At 49.7% G+C, this 20,030-nt stretch overlaps 2 long non-coding RNA genes across 2 annotated transcripts; both read left to right on the top strand.

The window, feature by feature from the left end:
• Positions 1-5,096: 5,096 nt before the first annotated feature.
• Positions 5,097-7,924, top strand: LOC123599443. The gene is made up of 2 exons (XR_006713152.1): positions 5,097-5,575; positions 6,476-7,924. It is a non-coding gene; the product is annotated as an uncharacterized LOC123599443 (long non-coding RNA).
• A 6,444-nt stretch (positions 7,925-14,368) lies between these two features.
• On the top strand, positions 14,369-18,325 carry LOC123596920. The gene is made up of 3 exons (XR_006711882.1): positions 14,369-14,601; positions 16,379-16,542; positions 17,882-18,325. It is a non-coding gene; the product is annotated as an uncharacterized LOC123596920 (long non-coding RNA).
• The last annotated feature ends 1,705 nt before the right edge of the window (positions 18,326-20,030 follow it).

The following is a 20,030-nucleotide window of genomic DNA, read 5'->3' as shown; positions in this document are numbered from 1 at the left end:
CTGTGCTGGGGTGGAGCCTACTTTTAAAAAAAAGTACAAGGATATGAGATACACATACATATATTTGATGCACATATCATACATAGTATATGTTATAATGATATAGGTTGTGATATTATATATTTTTATATATAATTATATATTAAAATATAATCATATATACTATTATATAATAACATACATATCACAACCTGAATGTCAAATAAACAACGCTGAACAAGTTTAACAAATAGTGAAATAATTAAATACATATTTATTTATTTATGCTAGACCACTATCAGGCCATTAAAAAATTAGGTTTAGAAGCGCCTGGGTGGCTCAGTCAGTTGAGCGCCCAACTTAGGCTCAAGTCATGATCTCACAGTTTGTGAGCTCGAGCCCCGTGTCAGGATCTCAGCTCTCAGTGTGGAGCCCCCTTTGGGTCCTCTGTCTCCCTCTCTCTCTGCCCCTTCTCCACACTCTCTCTCTCTCTCTCAAAAATAAATAAACATTAAAAAAAATAAAAAATTGGGCTTGGGATAATAGAAAGAGTCTTAAAATATAAAATACGGTGAAAAAGTCAAGACACAGAACCATATTTATGGCATGATCTCCACATATCCAATAGATGTTTGAGTACAGAGGAATGGCTGGAAGGAAGCTCACCAGAATGGGAATTCTGGTCAATCCTGACCGTTGGAATTGGACGTGAGTTTTCTTTTCTTCATTACAAAAGCAATCCATGTCCATTGTAGAAAATTTGGAAAATGCGGCATGGTAGAAGCAGAAAAGGTTGATTTTACTTTTAAAATGTTTTCGAAAAAGAATGGTTGGTTTCCAACGGGCTCACCGGGAACCTCGGCAATCAAAAGGGTCTGTTCCTCTACTACCCGATACCCACCCCCAATGTCTGCAACACTGTCCTCTGCACACACCTGCACACACACATGCACGTACACACGTGCACGAACACACACGCTCACACGTGCATTCACCTGTGCACACACAGCACACCCTGAGATTTCACCAAGGCGTGCGGTTCAGTCCCCTGGGGGCATTGCGGGGACTGAGAAGAATGTATCTGCTGGAGAGAAGAGGGAGACGTGAAATGACAAGGGAGGGAATGGACTTCTGGGAATACAGTTCTTACCAATCGTCGTCTTCATTCAGAGAGAGTCTCTGCCAGAGAAATTAGAGTCTGTGGGCCGGCGGGCCGGCTGCTGTTTTAAGAACAATACAAGCAACTGTCTGGAAGGACTTGAGGGCCCTTGCTCACTAGCCCCAGCTCCCCCGTCCTCTCTTGTCCTGTGCCAAGCAGCTGTGTGACTTAGTGGCTTCTAGGAGCACCACGTATTTGCGGTGATCGTGTACCTATAATCTGGGCAGGGTTTGCCGGGGGCCGCGTGCCTCTGCTCCACATGCTGTAGGCTGGGCAGCTGGACTGGGGGCTTCAGGATGGCTCACTCACGGGGCTGGCACGCTGGCACCGGGCGCTCCGCCAGGGCCAAGGGCTGGGAGCCTCGGTTCCTCTCCACGCGGGCTTCTCCTCCCCACGGGCTGCTTTGGCTTCTTCTCAGCATGGTGGCCAGGTTCCAAGGGCAAGCAAGCATCCCAAGAGACAGGAAGTGGAAGCTGCCAGCTTCTGAAGGCTGGGGCCCAGATATTGGCACGGTACCTCGTGTACTCCGTTCATTTGTCCAATGGTCACAAGGCCAGATTTAAGGGCAAGGGAGACATCCCACCTGTCAAGGGGAAGGGGATCAAAGGATTTGGAGGCCACGGTTCCAAAGTGCCACAGACAGACACAGACAAGACCTCTTCTTGGCCAAGCCACATGGCCCTCACGAAGGACGGATGGGATGAGAAGTTTGTCGAATGAACAACATCACACCACATCCGTCAAGAAGCAGGGAGCTCTGGCCTGGAAAAGGAAAGCCCACTCTCTCTCTCTGGCCCACCTCCCCAGCTCCCACAGAATGGATCCCTCCAGCCCCTGGGCAATCCTCTCCCATCCCCTCTGTCCCTGACAATTCTGAACCACCTCCCGTCCCTGATGATCCTCAGGGCAAAGGCCTGTGTGAGCAAAGGGAATGTTGTGTGACTCCTCAGAACCAGCTCTAGAAGCCGGGTGACAGAAGAATCAGGCCACTTCTCTCCGGGCGAATAATGAAAGGGAAGAGGGAGCCAGCTGTGCTTTGTCCAGTCAGTGTGCAGCTCCGTGGGACTGCCCTGATGGTGACTCCCGAAGCCACTGAGAAAGGACCTCACAGACGGGGTCCAGCCCCTCATCCTCGGAGGACACTGAGGCTCAGAGCAGGGAAGAAGCCGGCCCGGCAGAGCAGAGCCTCGAGCCCAGTTCTCCTGACTCCAAGTCCAGCGGCCCCTGTTCCAGGCCACCTCTTAGGGCGCATTTGTTGTTTCCTATCTATGGAGCTTCCGCTGTGAGTGAGGTCCTTACACACACAGGAGCTCATCTCGCACACACACCGGCCTGCGCCCCCCTTGCCCAGGGCCAGAAGCACAGCCCCAGGGCGGGGGTGGGGGGTGGGTCCAGCACCTCACCCATGTACGGTGGCCTGCAGTGCTCGGGGAGATTCGGCACCTGCACCCAGGTATCTGGGCACAAGAGCCGGGAGCGTTAGAGTTCTTCCCCAAGCGGCCAGGTCTCCCCACACGCCTGTGCAAGTCATAACCTGCCTTGGGGCACCCGGATGAAGGGGCAAGTGAGCGCTGACATTCTGCGTGGGGCCAACTTGCCCAGGCATGCCCTGCAGGCAGCCGGGACCCCCTGCCCCTCACCCTTCCCCACCGGGAAGCAGAACCGCCCTCCCAACATTTCCGGGGGACGATCATTTAACAAACATTTATCTAATATCAGGTATGTGCCTGGAACTGTTACAGACACTGGGAATAGAGTGAAAAACCAGGCAAATGAAATCCCTGCCCCTGTGAAGGTACTGATCTCATGGAGGAGACAATGTAATGCATGGGGGTGGTGAGTGCTATTGAGGACAGGAAAGTAGAGATGGGCTGGAGAGGGCTGGAAGAGCAGCATTGCACACCCTGATCTGGAAAGATCTCTTTGAGGACGTGATGTGTGGGGAGAGACCTGAGTGGGGGAAAGGAGCCACAAAGAGATCTGGTGGCAGCACGAGCCAAGGCGAGCAGGGGTCAAGTGCATACCCCGTGAGCGGGGAGGGTCTGGAGGTCGAGGCTGGAGTGGCCTGTGTATAGGAAAGAGGAGAGGGAAATGAATCTGGAGAGGTGACGAAGGGCCCCTGCTCTCTCTGCACCGGAACAGAGCCTGAAAGGGAGAAGCTGTAACAGGCACTTGTTTAGTATTGACCGTGGGTCCAGCATCTCCAAGCACACGGAGACTCACGGAAGTTACCAGATCACACAACATGCAGCGGTGAAATTGGGATTTGAACCCAGGAACATATGATTCCACAGCCCATTCTGTTTCTGCTACGGCATGTCGCCTTCTGCGAAATAGGCTTTCCCCTTTCAAGAACAGAGACACTTTTGTCTAAGCAGTTGTGGCATGGGACACATTGACTCACTGTCTGAACATTGGACACACAGTGGTAAATACCTGCCCTTTGGGCATCAGCTTGGACAAATGCAGACAGCAGAGACTCACTCTTACCTGTGCACTGACCCCTGTCCCCAAGGCTCTGGAAGGGCTATGGTTTGTGCAGCCACGAGAGGCCCAGGAGCCAGAACAGAAAGAGGACTCTCTGGTGGGCCTATACCCTCATCTCCTCCAGGTCCCTGGGCCTTTGAATCCCTTCTTTTTGGGAACAAAGGAAGAGTGAGACGGTAAATGAGGAGAACAGAGGGGCAGAATCAGAGAAGCAGAGAGCATGGTGCCATTTTTAGAAATGCAGAGAGCTCTACGTCGATTCTATGGTAATGCTCCAGAAACCTTTGCTTTCTGTAGTGAAGGTTCTTGAGAATCAAGGTCAGGGAACCACAGAATAACTGAGATGGGATTAGTCAATCATACACTTCCTCTCTTCTCCCTACTGTGGAAGAAAGAAGGGACAGGCCAGAGACGCACAGAGGATGGCCAGGTGGAGCCCAGGCCTTGACCTATCTAGTCAGAAAGTTCCAGCATCACAGGCAGAAAGCACAGGTTGAAGCCAAGTTGCTTTAACTCGGCCTTAATCCCAAAGCACCAAGCCTTGTCTCCATCCTGTTGGGGGGAAGATTGCTACTTAATACAAAAATTGGTTTCCCTTTCAATTCTGAAGATTCACGATGTGTGCTCTATCCACTTCATAGAGAAAGCCTTCCACCAAGCTTTCTTTGTTTGTTGTCTTTATCTTCCTCCTCTGTATTTGAATGTGCTCTCTCTCTCTCTATCTCTCCCTCTCCCTCTCTCCCTATTGCTCTCTCTCTCTTTCTCTCCCCCTTCCCCCTTCCCCTTCTCCCCCTCTCCCTTTTCTTCACAATCTAATTCAATGGCATATTTGGGGCGGGGGCGCTCATGGGGGCATTTCTGACATCTGGGAATGCAGCCAAAGTGTATGTATTTGTACGAGTTCTGTCTCAAGAATGTGCTTCACGACCCCATTCCTTTGATTATAATCTAATCGCACACAAGTGCAGGAACACCTTCTGCTGTGACAATAGCCTGGAGAGAGACATACTACCAGCGATCAGAACCTCCTCCCTGGTTTTTCAGTTCAGAGGACACATCATACATCCCCAGGCCATTTCTTACCAAGCAAAAGTCTTAGAAGAAGCATGCTTCCAGAAAAATAAATATGCTATTTTTAAAAACATCACTCATAAAACTTGCTCTTAGCTTCTTTGAAAGAATAATAATAATAATAATATAAAAAAGCTTTGGAGTAGATCGATCTGGGATTCAGGTTTTCAGGTTGGGATTAAAAGAAATACATGTATGATGTCCAATGCTAACAATGACTCTAAATGCACATCAGCTTTATGTGTTAAATTGTCTTTCTGACTCAGTGCGTTTGTAAGTGCCCTATGCCCCACCTTAGAATAAAGACAGGGAATAGTAAAAAATGCTTTGTTATCAAGGACTTTATATCAAAGGTGGACTCAGCCACTTACCAGCTGTAGATGTAAAAATCCTTCTCTGAGCTCCAGTTTCCTCATCTACAAAATGGAGACAAAAAATATCCAACTCTTAGGGTTGAAAGGATTCAATGAGATAATGTCATACAGCCTTGGATAAATGTTAATCTCCCTCATTCCCACATCCTTGCTTTGGATGCAGTAGAGAGATCATTCAAACACGTATGGCCACATCCTTACCACCAGGAAGATTACAACCTTGTCGAAAAGACAACACTTAGTAACGTATAATAAACTGCCAAGTTGGTAGGAGATTGGAAATGATCAACACATAACAGGTGACGTCATAAAGGGGATGGCCCAACTGGGAACACCTCACAGAAAAGATGTGTTGTGAAGGACGGGCAGCTTGGAGCAGAGAGGAGGCATCAGTTCCGGCCCGGGTGTGAAGGGAGGAATCAAGTGGAAGATATGTATGAGGGAGTAGAAGACAAGACGAACCAGACCAGGGAAGAGAGGCCACAGAGGGGAGCCACACAAAATGGTATGGCAGAGAAGGTGCAGGGGCATGGGGTGGGGGCATTGAGCAGCCAGGCGGAATCAGGTGGGCATGATTTCATCGGAAATGAGGTTAATTGCAGGTTCTGATATCATGAGATCAGAGTTTTATGAAATGAAATGCTAACAGCCTCCTCCCTCCCCAGACAAGAGGCAGGAGGAGGGAGTGAGAAAATCGTGAACAAAGGAGGGAAGGGGGAGGTCCACCAATGGCTCAGATGTGGGGGATAAAGGCAAAGAGGAATCGGGATGACCTCTGGTCTGAGTCATGATAACAAGGGAAGTATATGGAGCATCCCAGGGACTCAGGGGTTAGAAAAGGGGGTTGACTGAAGAAGAAAACCATTTGGTCAATTTTGGACAAGTTTATGGTGAGGTAGCTGAACAAGGGCCCTCTGTGTGCATGTCTCCGGGGAGTGCATGCCCCTGAAAGGCAGGGCCTGGTTCCACTTCTATTTAATTCCATCCCCTCCCCTCCCTTTACTCCAGCATCATGTTCCTTAAAACCTCAACGGGATTCATAACTAGGTCTGCCTGGATGGAGGCAGGAAGTTATTCAAGCTGTCCGGAGGAAGCCAGAGGCGTGTTTCACACCTGTGTTTCCCAAGTCTCAGTTGAGTCCCTGAAATAGTCAGCTAGTGGTCCCGTAAAACTGTTCAGACTCCCTCACCTTTTTGCAGCAGAAAAATAAGAGTTTCTGGAAAGGATTTGACTCCATATCAGAGATTCTCATGTCTTAGGGAGAGCCAAATGCTGTAGAGAATCTTAGAATCCTAAGGTAACCTGGAGATGTTCTTTTATGTGCCCTTGATAATATCCTTCCTCAGTCATGTGTATTCCAGACATCTCCTCCCTGTTGGTAATTTGTCGTGTCTCTTTCTGTTAGGTGCCCTTTGATGAATGCTCAGAGGTACCTTGGATGGATTCTCTTGCCCATGCATTCTGCCTCCAGGGAAGCCCACCCTTATCTACTGCTGTGGTTGACCATGACTTGGGCCAGCATTGCTGTGTGGGATTCCGGGCACCAGAACAGCAAGCAGGCCTGGAGGCCGCCAGCATTAAGGAATCGAGGAAGAGAGTTCCAGATGGAAGCAGCAGAGTGTGAAGATGCTTGACTGCAGGCCAGCCCCGGGGCGGGGGGAGAGGTGCGGGGGCTTGGAATGCCCTAAAAGGTTCCAGACCGGTGGAGAAAGGCTGCTAGGAAAGGCTGAGAGCATCGGCACGCAGGCCCAAAGGAACGTCTGGTATTCAGCCCCTATGTTAGGAAGATCTGAGGCATTACAGACTCCCCAGGATTGAAATCACCCTCACCCTCAAATTCTCATGTCCACCCTCCAGCCTCCTGCCAAGATCACCAAAGCAGTGTTCCACGAACCGAGAAGGAAATCCGCCATCACCCTTGTAGGTCATTCATTCAAGACCCCCTAACACTTCCATTGCTTTCTATGCAATGTCAAGAAAAGTTAAGAAAAAAAAAAATCAAACTTCAGATTGTTCTGAACTAGAAGGAAACAGATAAATGCAGGGGAAGTAAGGCACATTGAGGAAATGAATGAAAGCTGGAGAACAGAAGGAACAGCCAGGAGTCTGAGAGGGTATGACATACAGACCATACTCTCGAAAGGGCGTCTCGGTGTTCTTTCACGGAGAAGACAACCACACTAGCCTCTGTTTCCTCATCCATAATATGGGGAAACCACTCTCTACCTTGCGTTATTGATGTCACAAAGAGTAAAGCCCGTTTTAGATGCTAAAGACCTTGACATGTCGAAAGGACGCTTCGCCCCCAGGTCCTCTTCCAGAAGCCCTGGATGAGTAAGTGGGGCCAGCACCATCTGTAACGAGCTCCCAGACTGCTCATCCTTGCAGCTGCCAACACTCTTCCTGCTTGCAGATGATAACTTACTTCCTTCACCAAATGAACCATGACCGGACCACTCCCAGAACTTGGTGATCCCAAGCCCTCCAAGACCATTTCCCACCAGTCTCCATCAGAGCTCCCACATGGCAGATGCAGACCCCTCCTGGAGGCAGGGACCAGCCACGGGCCCACATGGAGGTGAAGAAAGAACACTGAGGACTGGCTTAGAGCCAGAAAAGCCTGAAACATCATCTTAACTCTTGCGTTTGAACCGCAGCCTAGGGAACTCTGGAGTCTCGCTGAGGTGTTTCGATGGGGAACAGGGGTAGCTGAGGATTAGTTTTCAGTCCCCTACCCCTGCCTCAACCACAGAAGTTATGTTACTGGTCTTATATACTGGGGTTCCATATATGCTTTTATTTACAAAATGGGTCGTGTCCTTCTAAATTATGTTTATAAACCATCTGCTTGCAATAATACATTTTATAGATAAAGAAACCAAAGTTTAGGGAGGAAAAATTAATTGTAATCAAGACTCCTTTAGGATCAAATACCAAACCCAAGGGAAGAATTCTATTGAGAAAAGTGCCCGTGCTGTTGAGCCCAAACTAACATGACATGCACAGGAATCCCTGTGTAGCCTTATATTTTTGCTGAGCACTCTCCTTTCTGATTCCTAAGTACTTCTAGGACAGGTAGAGGTGCTATTTAGGAAATGTCCTCTGTGCATCCTCACTCTAGGGCTCTGTAGGTCTTTCCTTCAGCTCTGCTTTGTCCATCCTCCATCATTAACACTCTGTATCACTGGTCAATCTAGACTATGAACACTCTGAGGGCAGGGACAGGGTCTAATTCCATAAGTCTCTGTAGTCTCCACATTAAGCACAATGCCAATAACTCATGAGAAGCACGATAGATGGCTCCTGAATGAATGAATGAATGAATGAAGACACTTCTGAATGAATGAATGAATGAAGACACTTCTGAATGAGGACAGACATAATCCCCTGGTTTTTCTTCTCTAAGTAAGTTAACCTCCTTCACGTTTTTCCCCCCCTTCTGGGTTACGGAGGGCTAATGCTGTAAATTCTCTCTGAGGGAAAACTGGGCAGATGTACTTGGGAACATTTAAAAAACTAGGTTGGCATTGGAGAGGAAACAGCCAATATATTTAGCTACCCATGGCATGCCAAGGCCTTATTGAGACAGAAATAAGCACTGGAGGAGGAATCTCAATTAAATATTTTTCTAAGCAGTCAGTTCTGGGCTTTGCCTGAACATGGCTCTGCGGAGCTGGGGTGAAGCACAGGACAGAAAGCCAAAAGGATTGTGAGTGGGCCTTCTGAATCATCTTGGACCTCGGCGGCTTGCAACATAAAGCTGGTGACCCCAGGGGTGGGAGACTGGCCTACCTTCCTTGGTCCGAGGATCAGGACACCCTAGTTTCAGGTGCTTTCCAGGATCCCCTACATTGGAGGGACGCATCCTCTCCTCTACACCTGTTCTTAAGTGGTACCATATATCTGAAATATTCCTCCTGCGAGTTCCCCCCAACGATTTCCATTAGTCAACAGTTCCTGAGAATCCTGCCTCATCAAGAAAGTATTCCAGGAGTGACCTGAGGGGAAACAATGACATCTTGGGCACTGACTCTGCCACGCGTCCTGCTTATCTTTGTTAAAACACACAGCACTTCAGTCCAAAGTCAGTAGGATGACCACCACCCACTGACTGGGGCTTGGGGATGGGCCCTTGTGCCAGGCAGGGTGGATAGAAGCGGGTACCTGGTGCTGGCACAGGCAATCCAGTACAGAAGCCAGATCAGTCTGCCAGGGGACACACATGGGAGTCATAACAAATATCTCTCTTTCTTCATATTTTGAGAGATCTTACTGTTTTGAAAACAGCTTTTCTCACTTAAAAATGTATCATCAACATTTTCCCATGTCACTGAGTATTCTTTTAGAACATGATTTTTTAACATCTATATAGCATCATGCTCTCATTTGGAAGTCAGACTTTATTTAGCCAACCTCCAGCTGTTAGGCATTTAGATTGTTTCCTGTTATTATAACGCTGAAATGAAGACCCTCAGGGGTACAACGTTGTGTTCATTTCTAATTGGGTCAAGAAGCAGGATGGCCGGGTGGTTAAAATCAGGGGCCTTGCAGCTGTCGTCCCCAGATCTCAATCCCTTACCTCAAATGACATAACCTCTCTTGGCCTCATTTTCTTTATTTGTAAAATGATGATTTGCTTGGGAAAAGTATTAATAATACTTACCTTACAAGGTTGACCTGGTAATTTGTGAATATAAAGTACTTGAAACAATGTCACCCTTGACACTGTGTCGTTGGTTGAGAAAGTACTCAAGCTTTAAGTATTATGTCTTTGGGGTTATATTCCTTGAAGAAGAGTTTCTGGATCAGCAATTTTATATATATTTTCAGGCCTTGGAAACATATTGCCCACCGCCCTTCTGAAGGATTATGCCAAACCCACAAGCAGCTTGTAAAGATGTTGGGTTGTCCACAGTCTTCCAAATCTCTTCTTTTAAAATACCCAAGATGTTTGCTTTCACCAACCTGGACTTCTCTGTAGCTGTGGGATTTAGGACTACTGACCTCTCTTTCCTGAAGCCCTCGAGTCCCCGGGTTCTGTCCCCATGTTCTCTGGGTTCTCCATCAATGTCTCCGATCTTCCTCCACGTCTCTTGTTGGGTGCACACTCCTGGGACCAGGCAATCCTGGATGTTACCTCAGGTCCAGGTGTCAGTGGTCTCCTCTCCATTTTCCAAATGCTCTTTCTTGGAGGCCTCATCCCCTTCCACCCACGCCCTTGGTTTGCTAATTGACATGTCTAGTTCTCATTTGTCATGAATGTCCCAATCCCACATCTCCACGTGGGTGTCCATCATCTCAAATCTTCAAGCCTGATGCCAAATCTGCCATATCCTGCTTCCTCTCCTCCACCTCTGCCAGGCAAGCTCCTTGTTTCTATTTTCATGTCACCAAAGCTTGAAATGTCAAAGACACCTTGGATTCTTCCTCCTCATCCTTGGTCATCAGACCAATCCATAATTTTTTCTTAATAGCTTTGTAGGGTGTCTCCCCCTTGCCATTTCCAACACTTTCTCCCTTATTCAAACTTTAATCATAAGACAGATCCTCGTGTCTTCCAGCTCTCTCCTCCTGCACACGCCTTCCTTTGCTCGACTTTACAACGGATCTCAGGATGCCCAGTCACCCCCCTGCTCAAGGATCCTCTCATTGCCTGAATAAAGTCCACACTCCTCCACTTGGCATTCAAGGACTTCAAAGACTTGACTCTACCCTAGATTTCCAGGTGTGTCGCTTTCTATTGCAACTCTCTTTGCCTGGAATGTTCATTTGCTCTAAATTCTATCCATCCTCAAATCATTCTCTTCCCTGAAGGCTTTTCTGACCATTCTGGCCTGCAACCATTTTAGTTAGGACTGCTAGCACTACAGGTAATGGTTTCAGAAACACTTGAACTGGTTTCGCCCACAAGGATATTTGCTGGCTTCCATCAAAGGAAATCTATAGGTAGAGTAGCCAATGAGGTCAACTGTAGCAAACACTATTGCTAACCAATATTTGTCTCTCTCTCTTTCCCAACAAAACTTCAATGTTGTTCCAGTCCCCACCTCTCCTTCACACAGCCATGTGCTCCAGGGAGGCTGACCTCATTCTTCACTTGAGTAAGTGGTGACTAAGGACCCAGGTGCTGGAGTCTGAGTTTAAAATGTAGTTCTGCTACTTCCTAGCTGTGTGGTCCCTGCGTAAATCATTTAAACTGTTTATTTCCATTTCTCCTGTATAAAATGAGAATATTAATAGTATCTCTTCTAGAGCATTATGATACAGCACTTATGAGAGTGCCTGGTCCATAATAAAAATTATATTATGGAGGGCTTGCTATTTTTACCCCACCTAATAAGACAATCATGGCATTCCAAGGGCACTTGTGAAAAAGTCATGAGGGAAGTCTGCCAGGGGCCTCCTGGGGAGATTGTTCTAACTCTTAAGAAGGAGACACAAAATTTCTTGACTCTCATTTTCTCGACTGTGCCACGTCTGAAGTCTTTTTGTCTGGGATGTGCAGCCGGAGGCAGACGGACCTCAGTGTTGATCGAATAATGTCATCAAGGACCCAGACTCTCTTGTCTCTTTGCTCATCCTTCTTCCATGCGCTGGCTTCTTCAAAGCAGTATGTTGGCTGCAGCAGTCCCAGCCATCATGTCACAGCAGCAACCAGAGGAGTAGAGAGACTGCCCCTTCCTGTGTCTCTGCAGGAGCAAGACAAGTTTTCCCATCCGCCGCCCGGCATTCCTGCCTCGTTAGCTAGAACTGTGTCGCATGGCCTTCCTTGAACCAACTGATGGCAAAGGAAATAGGATTTTCTGTAGCCCCATCAGGGCAAGCACAGCGCTGGGAGCGAGGTCATCATTCTCCAAGACAACAGTGCGCTTTCCGGCAGCACCTCTGCGGGCTCTTTGTCCACTGGCAGTGATATCAAAATAAAGGATTTCCACGTAGGCTTCAAAAGACCTGGGTTCTGATCTGCACACTGCTGTTAGCTAGCTGGTGATTCTGAACCAGTCACTTAAATTCTCTGGGCCAGTGTGCTCATCTTGAAAGTGGGAATAGTCACCCTGCCTTCTTGTAAGAATCCAACGAGAATGTGTGAGGGAGCCCCTCATGAGCTTGGAGATGCTCTATAGATGTGAAGTATGCGAACTCCGGAGGGCTGTTGTCCTCTTTTACAAACACTCTCACAGGCAAGAGAGCCCCTAGAGTCAGCAGCCAGCTCCGGAAGTGAGTCAAGAATCGGTCTCCTTCCACTCACCGGCTCTTTTGGGCTCCCTCATCTCACAACCCACTCTTGGATCCGCAGCCCCACCGGGTGTTGTCTGTCCATCTCTACCCTCATGGCCCCAGACCTCTTTCGGACCGGTTTGTTTGTTTTGGTTTTCTTTCTTTTTTTAAAAAAAGTTTTTATTTGAGTGTCATTGACACAAGGTTACAGTAGTTTTAGGCGCACCACCACATAGGAATTCAACAGGTCCGTATGCTACGCCACGTTCACAAGTACAGCTTGTCTGTCACCAGACCACACTATTATAATACCATTCACTGTATTCCCTATGCTATACCTTTTATTCCCATGAATGCATTCCCATGATTCATTCATTCCGTAACTAGGAGCCTGTATCTCCCACTCCCCTTCATCCATTTTGCCCATCCCTCACTCACCTCCTCTCAGGCAACCATCGGTTTGTCTTCTGTATTGAAAAGTATGATTCTGCTTTTTGTTTATTCATTTGTTTTGTTTTTTTGTAAGTCCCACATTTAAGTGAACTCATATGGTACTTGTCTTTCTCTGTCTGACTCATTTCACTTAGTGTAATACTCTCTAGGTCCATCCATGTTGTCCTAAAGGGCAAGATCCCATCCTTTTTTTTTTATGTCTACAGAATATTCCATTTGGACTGGAGAATCTTTAGGAAAGACTCTTTCGGATGCCTATGCCTATGGACGGCAAATCTCACTGCCAAGAGGGCTGAGATGTTGCATTTTTCATCCAGGAGCTCTGTGCTAGCTTTCCTTTGACCCAGTCTCTTGAGATCTGTCAAGGTCAGACAGGAAACATTTTAGAAAGTAGTTGTTAAAAGCATGAGCTCCAGGAGCACCTGGGTGGCTCAGTCGGTTAAGCGTCCGACTTCGGCTCAGGTCATGATGTCGCGGTCCGTAAGTTTGAGCCCTGCATCGGGCTCTGTGCGGACAGCTCAGAGCCTGGAGCCTGTTTCAGATTCTGTGTCTCCCTCTCTCTCTGACCCTCCCCCGTTCATGCTCTGTCTCTGTCTCAAAAATAAATGAACGTTAAAAAGAAATTTAAAAAATAAAATAAAATAAAAGCACGAGCTCAGAATCAGGCAGTCTCTGGGTTAGAATCTGGACTTCAATGCTCAGTAGCTGGTTGATCTAAGCAAATCCTTTAGCCTCTGAATCCAGTTTCCCCATCCTTAAAACGGGACTATGGGGCTATGCCTATAAGGCTGCTCTGATAAAACATGTGAACCGCTTAGCACTGTGCCTGGCAGGGAACAAGAGCTCACTAGGCAGAAGTTCGGCTTTCTCGTTGATTTATAACAATTATTGGGGAAAACGTGAAGAACCCAATTCTAGCTCCTCTCCAGCCCTTGAGCAGCCAGGAGCCTTGGCAAGAGAACAAGGAGATCCGGTCCTGGCGCTACGGCCACAAACTGCTCTTGGTGACCTCCTTCCTCTCTGAGCTTCCATTTCCTGATCTACAGTGTGATGGGAGCCGCGTGGGGTGATCTGAGGCCCCTCCTCGCGCAGATGCTCACGGGCTTCTTTTCGTGGCTTTCAAGTTCTCCCGTGACAAGACTTTCAGAGTCTCCTCCCATCTATCTGGTTTCCAAAACTGGCTCGGGGGACAGTCCTGTCCGGGGCGTTTGCTCCAGGGGCCCCTCTTGTTTCTGGGCAGGGACACAACACTTCCAGGTGGGCAGGGTTAACCCTTTCACTTCCATCCGGGGCTCTTCCTGCCCTGCCCCCACTCGAGCCCCTCTCCGCGATCCCCCCACCCACCCCCCTCCACTCCAGGCCTCCGTGTCCTCTCACTTTTTTGTCTGCTGCGCAAATTCCTGGCTCCCTAAGCCAGGTAGAAAAGCGGTTTAGTTCGACCCAATCTGGCACTTTCTCAGAACCTCCCCTGTCTCTGGCACATTCCTTGTGTTTGGGCAGGACCCAGAGAGCTAGAGAATTCCTCTCCTCCTTAGCGTGGGTCCTTGTGTTGGCATGCCAACAGCCCCAAATATTTAAAGCAATCATGAAAATGAGCTCAGAGTCCCATGCCAGCTCCTTGAAAGGAATTAGGCTAAAAACAGGACAAAGGAAGAGGTGAGGGCAAACGGAAAATGCCATGGAAGGCACTGCCCAGCACGGCCAGGGCCCAGAACCCTCCTCACAGCCTTCATTCATCTGCAGCCAGGCCCTGTGCTGGGCCCTGGGGATGCAAAGTTAAATGCACTGTCACGCCTGCCCTCCAGGAGCTCCCAGTCCAGCCGGGGAGGCTATACAAACAGACCGTCACGGTACAGGATGGTAAGTATGGCCGAGATGCCACCAGAGGTCCAGTGGAGCCACCAAGTAGGGGCATCAGTTCAACTGGGGAGGGTCAGCAGCGCACCTCCAAAGGCCGGGCCCCGGGCCTGACTGAGGACGGGCATTCACCAGGGGACGAGGCAGAGGGCGTGCTTCCAGGCAAAGGGGAAACAGCGGAGACTAAAGCACAGGAGGAAGAAGCAGGGTGGAGAGAGGAATAAAGTGCTCATGCGTAACTGCTTTGCAAACCGTGGGGGCCCAGCCTCTCTCCCGGGCGTGTTGACGCACGCGGAATATACAGGACAGAGGGTGGGATTAGACCCAGCCCTACGATGTCAGATTTTAAAAACTGTTGACAGAGATGGACACTTGGATGCACATAAACAGAAAGTCTGGAGCAGAAAGCCTTTATCAGCAGGGGCTTTGAGTGTGAGCAGAGCCCCGTGTGTGCAGGGGAGGTGGGGGGGGGAGCACGCGCACGGGAGGACCTTTCCTGTGATGGATCTCGCTGGGTTGCTGGAGGGGAGATGGGATTTCCCAGGTCACTTGAGTGATGGAAGAGAGTCAGCTTGGCAGGTGGGGAGAGCTGGCAGGCCCCCAGGCACCTGGCACAGCTGAGGGGAAGGTGCCAAGGTCAAAAGCAGATCCTGGGCCTGCTGGTTCCCAGGATGCGATGGGAGAGGCGGGCAGGCCCCGGGCCTCCTCCTGCCGGGGCACCTCAGAGTCCTCACAGTGGGGGTGGAGAGTGGCTTTGGCCTGAATCTTGGGGTGCTGGCCAGCCACGGGGCAGCCTCCTTGGGAAAGAAATGAGCAAAACGAAAGTGACACACGCAAAAATGATTATCAGGCGCTATAAAAAAAAAAAAAGGATCTGTTAGGACCAAGACATCTGCTAATAGCAGTGTGTTATTAGCATCATCATCATCTTTATTTATTTAAATGGTTCTAGCATTTACTAAGCACCTACTGTAAGCCAGGCCCCATGGAGCCTCACCGGCACTTAACCTTCACAAGAACATCAAGAGAGCGGTATCCTTACTGATCCCATGTCACAGAGGAGGAGATGTCTTCTTGGGAGCCTAAATGAGAGGTCCAGGGGGCCCTACAGCCAGGCAGCGTATATTTAAAAAGTGGCAAGTATTGGGGGCTGAATCACGTCCCCCCAAGTTAGTATGCCGACTCCCTAACCCCTGGTACTTCAGGATGTGGCCGTATTTGGAGACAGTCTTTCAGGAAGTGATTAAGGTAAAATGAGGTCATTAGGGTGGGTCCTAATCCAACGTGACTGGGTCCTAATAAGAGAAAATTCGGGTGCAGATGGGTGCAGAGGGGGGACCATATGAAGACACAGGGAGAAGCCCAAAGAGTCCTCAGAAGAAACCAACTCTATCAACCCTTTGATCTTAGGCTTCTGCCCTCCAGAGCTGACAGCCAGCAGGTACAGCCTGTTGATTGAGCCCCTCGGTGTATCATATTTGTCACAGCGGCCCGGAGAGACTACTTCAGGGGTCGGTGGCCCAGGAGGGCCTCAGAGAAACCAGGAGCATCAGGTCTGTGAGGAGCATGTGGTGCCCACACAGAGGAGCTAACCACCTCTGCCTTGTCCTTGGCTGTGGGGAACCCGAGGACGCTCCGGCATCCTAAGTTCTGAGGGGGACGGTGGTTTCTTCCTTCACAAGATCAGGACTGGAAGTCAGTGGATCACAAACTGGGGTTTAAAGAGCTTAAAACACAAGGCCTAAAACAAAGCAAAGCCATCATAATCTTTCCACTCTAGAGGCTTTCTTGGACAGACCTCTACGAGACGTGAGGTCAACGGGGGCAGATCGGTATTTCTACCTGGTTTGAGAAGGAAAACTGATGCCCAAAAGGAAGTCGTGTTCTCACATGAAATGCACCAGAGCCCCGAGGACACACTCGTGAAAGAAATCATCAGGACGGGTCAGTAACTGGGTCTGTCGTCACTATTGTCTGGGCTCTGGGACTCCTCAAAGCAAGTTCATCATTAAGGAAAAAAAGCAACGGGGCACCTGGCTGGCACAGTCAGTAAAGCATGTGACTCTTGACCTCGGGGTCGTGGGTTCAAGCCCCACAAAGTTACTTAAAATTACTTATGAAATTACCTAAAAGAAACAAAATCTTTAAAGAAAAAGGCAAAAATATAGTCTTGAGGTTTGGGTAATCAGAATTGGTCTAGTTAGAGATTAGGGTGGGAAAGGGGGTTTTGAGGGTTCTAGTCAGCCCCTTATGTAGGGTGACCCAAGTCACCCTAGAATCTGCAGTCAATATGGAAATCACCAGAAGTACAGAGGGCTGAGGGCTCCAGGTTATAAGACTGTGGGGTCTGGAGACAGGGGGTGCAGGGGAGACATCCTGAAGCGTAAAGAAAGGGGGATTTCTGGGTTGAGGGCAGACTTTGAAATAGGTACAGGCTACTAGGACAAAGAGAAGGCCAGCCAAAGATGGGGATCTGAGATGAAGAGGGCGTTCTGGAGGAGGCGCTCTGGGAGCTGGGCTCTGAGGGAGGAAGGAAATAGACCTCAGAGGACAGAGGAAGATGCTTTTTCCCATGGCAAGTGTGAGAGAGAAACTCTAGAAGGTTCAGTGGACAGCAGGCAGGAAGCCCTCAGTGAAGAGTTGAACACCAGGAGGGGAGCCCTGGGCAGCCCGTGGTGTGTGTGTGTGTGTGTGTGCACGTACACGTGAGTCCTGGCACTTTCATGGTGGGGGGGGGGGGGGTTACCTGCTCAAACATCTCCTGGGCGGAGTAGGGCTAATGCAGCCAGAGCTAACACCGGCAAGATTTGGAGAGACCAGGGGGGATTCCTCAAGCGCCTTCCGCGGGGAAGGGGGAGCAGGGATGAAGGGTCAGGAGAGGGGCCTGCTGGATTTTCAATCAGACCTATAGTGTCAAGTTTCAGCTCGAGTGATATCCAAATGTCTCATATTTCTATTTTATCATCTCCACACTTCCAGTAAGCAGAGCACACCATCTGCACGATGTCGGGCCAAGGAAGTCAGACCGGAGAGGAAATTGCTCTACGCAGCCTAATCGGTCCGATACGCCTGGGATATCAGCTGAGACATGTGTGTCTTCACTTATCTAAGTCCTGACGTCCTGATTATTCCCGAACAGGATGTTTCCCGTTTGGTCTGGCCGACAGGCGGCTCCAAAATGAACGACGGAGCTGCAGGCTTCCGTCTCCCCGAGAGCTTCTCTAACCCGCTCCTAAATCACATTTTTCCCCGGTCGCTGCGAATGATTCTCATGTGTTGACAGGTTCTGCAGTTCAAGACAAGACAGCGGCCCCAGTCCCGGTCTGAGAGAGAAGCGAACAGTGCAGTGGGGAGGCGACGTGAGGCGATGCTCAATGACACGGGCAGGAGGGGGCCTGCCCGCCCTTCCCAGCCCGCTCCTTCTCGGGCCTGCTGACGTGTCCTCTGCAGCCCATGGGGGCAGTAGCCCATCTGGGGCAGGGCACGTACTCTCTAAACCTTAGTTTCTTCTTCCTACGAAAAGCCGGCCTTGTAGGGCTGCGGGGAGGGTGAACGTGTTACACAGGAAGAGCTCCTAACACAGTGCCTGGCACATAATAACCACTCAAGAAATGCTTTCAACAACGGTAACTAACAGCGGGGGCACCGGCTGGCTCGGTGGGTAGAGCGTGCCGCTCTTAATCTCAGGGTCGTGAGTTCAAGCCCCAAGCTGGGCGTAGAGTTTACTTAAAAAATCGTAACGGGGGGGGGCGCCTGGGTGGCACAGTCCGTTAAGCGTCCGACTTCAGCCAGGTCACGATCTCGCGGTCCGGGAGTTCGAGCCCCGTGTCAGGCTCTGGGCTGATGGCTCAGAGCCTGGAGCCTGTTTCCGATTCTGTGTCTCCCTCTCTCTCTGCCCCTCCCCCGTTCATGCTCTGTCTCTCTCTGTCCCAAAAATAAATAAACGTTGAAAAAAAAAAATCGTAACGGTGAATACTTAGGATGATTTTAAGCCCTTCACGTACAGGACAAATCTAATCCCTCACAGCCCTGTATGGCAAACTCCCTGATTGTCTCCACCTCACAGAGGAGGACACTGAGGCACAGGGAGGTTCTGTAAATAGCCCACGGTCTGGGAGCTGGTAGATCGGGGATTCTGACTCTGGCTCCAGAGGCTAGCTGTGAATAAATAAATGAACTAATTAAAAAGTTGATATAGTATTGGATGGATGGATGGATGGATGGGTGGGTGGAGAACACAGATACGGAAATCACCAGAAGTGCAGAAGGGGCGACACGTGTTATCAGTAGGGGTTAGGCGATCTAAGCAGCACACGGACAGCTTGAGGGCCAGGAGTTCTAATCCCCGCCCCAGCTGCCCAGGAACGACGCTGCTGTCAGTCATCCAACGTTGCCTCGCAGAAGCCTGGCCTACACTCACCCCACAGTGCAGGATGCCTCTCTTACTGCAACAGGGATAGCATGCCGTAATTTGGAAGGTTAGATCTGGACAGGACCTAGAGGTCACCTGACCCCTGATTTTACGTTTGAGGGGATTGAGGCAAGAACAGGGATGTGACCAACCCAGGGTCACACGGCGTCTGCTGCGACACCCGCATCCGTGCCAGCCCTCTAGTCACTCTACCCTATGGCCTCGTCTTCACCCCAGGAAAGTCATGTCTGCAGGTTGGGAGGGGAATTATGGAAGAAAAAAACAAGTTGAAGAGTTGAATACGTTGCATGGCAGATGTTTTACAATGTGTTCTTTTGTTGCAAGCAGGTTCTTATTTAGGAGAGTCTAATGCAGTCACCAGGCCCCATCTCTCCCCACCCCTGCTTGAAGTCATAGGGACATCACTTGTACAGGACGCTTGTACAAAACGCACTATCCTTGGGCCAAACAGGCCGCTTGCCGTTCCCCAAACAGGCCTAGAGCCTTCCACATCCCCGCCAGCCAACAGACATTTGCTCTCTCTGTTCCCTCTGCCTGAGTCCTGCCCCACCCCTACCCTTGCTTCCCCCTCCGCACGTGGAGAAACCCTCCCCAGCCTCAAGGGGGCAGCCTGAGAGCCGCCCGCTCTGTGAAACAACCCCAACCCTCACAGTCAGAATGGACTTTCTGGGCTCCAGCGGCACCTTGGGCCCGTGGCTAAATCCCGGCTCCCACGCCAGCCAGGCCTGGGTGGGAATCTCCGTACAAGTACCTTAACAGTCTCCTTGTCTCCATTTCCCCGCTCATCAAATGAGGATAACCATAACCCTAACCCTCATGGGGCTGCGTAAATGAGATCAACATATGAACATTAAGAATTTAGCACAGCACCTGGCACTCGGTAAACGCGAGGCATGGGCCTCCCCGGGAGGTCTTAGTCTGCATGCTGTTTTGATTTATGGTTGTTTGGGGTTTACGTCTTATCACCCCTCCTAAGGAGATACCTATCTTGTTGTAGGAA

This window comes from Leopardus geoffroyi, chromosome C1 (genome assembly GCF_018350155.1).
Source record: "Leopardus geoffroyi isolate Oge1 chromosome C1, O.geoffroyi_Oge1_pat1.0, whole genome shotgun sequence".
Taxonomy (NCBI): domain Eukaryota; kingdom Metazoa; phylum Chordata; class Mammalia; order Carnivora; family Felidae; genus Leopardus; species Leopardus geoffroyi.
This window is presented reverse-complemented; position numbering and strand designations above follow the sequence as displayed.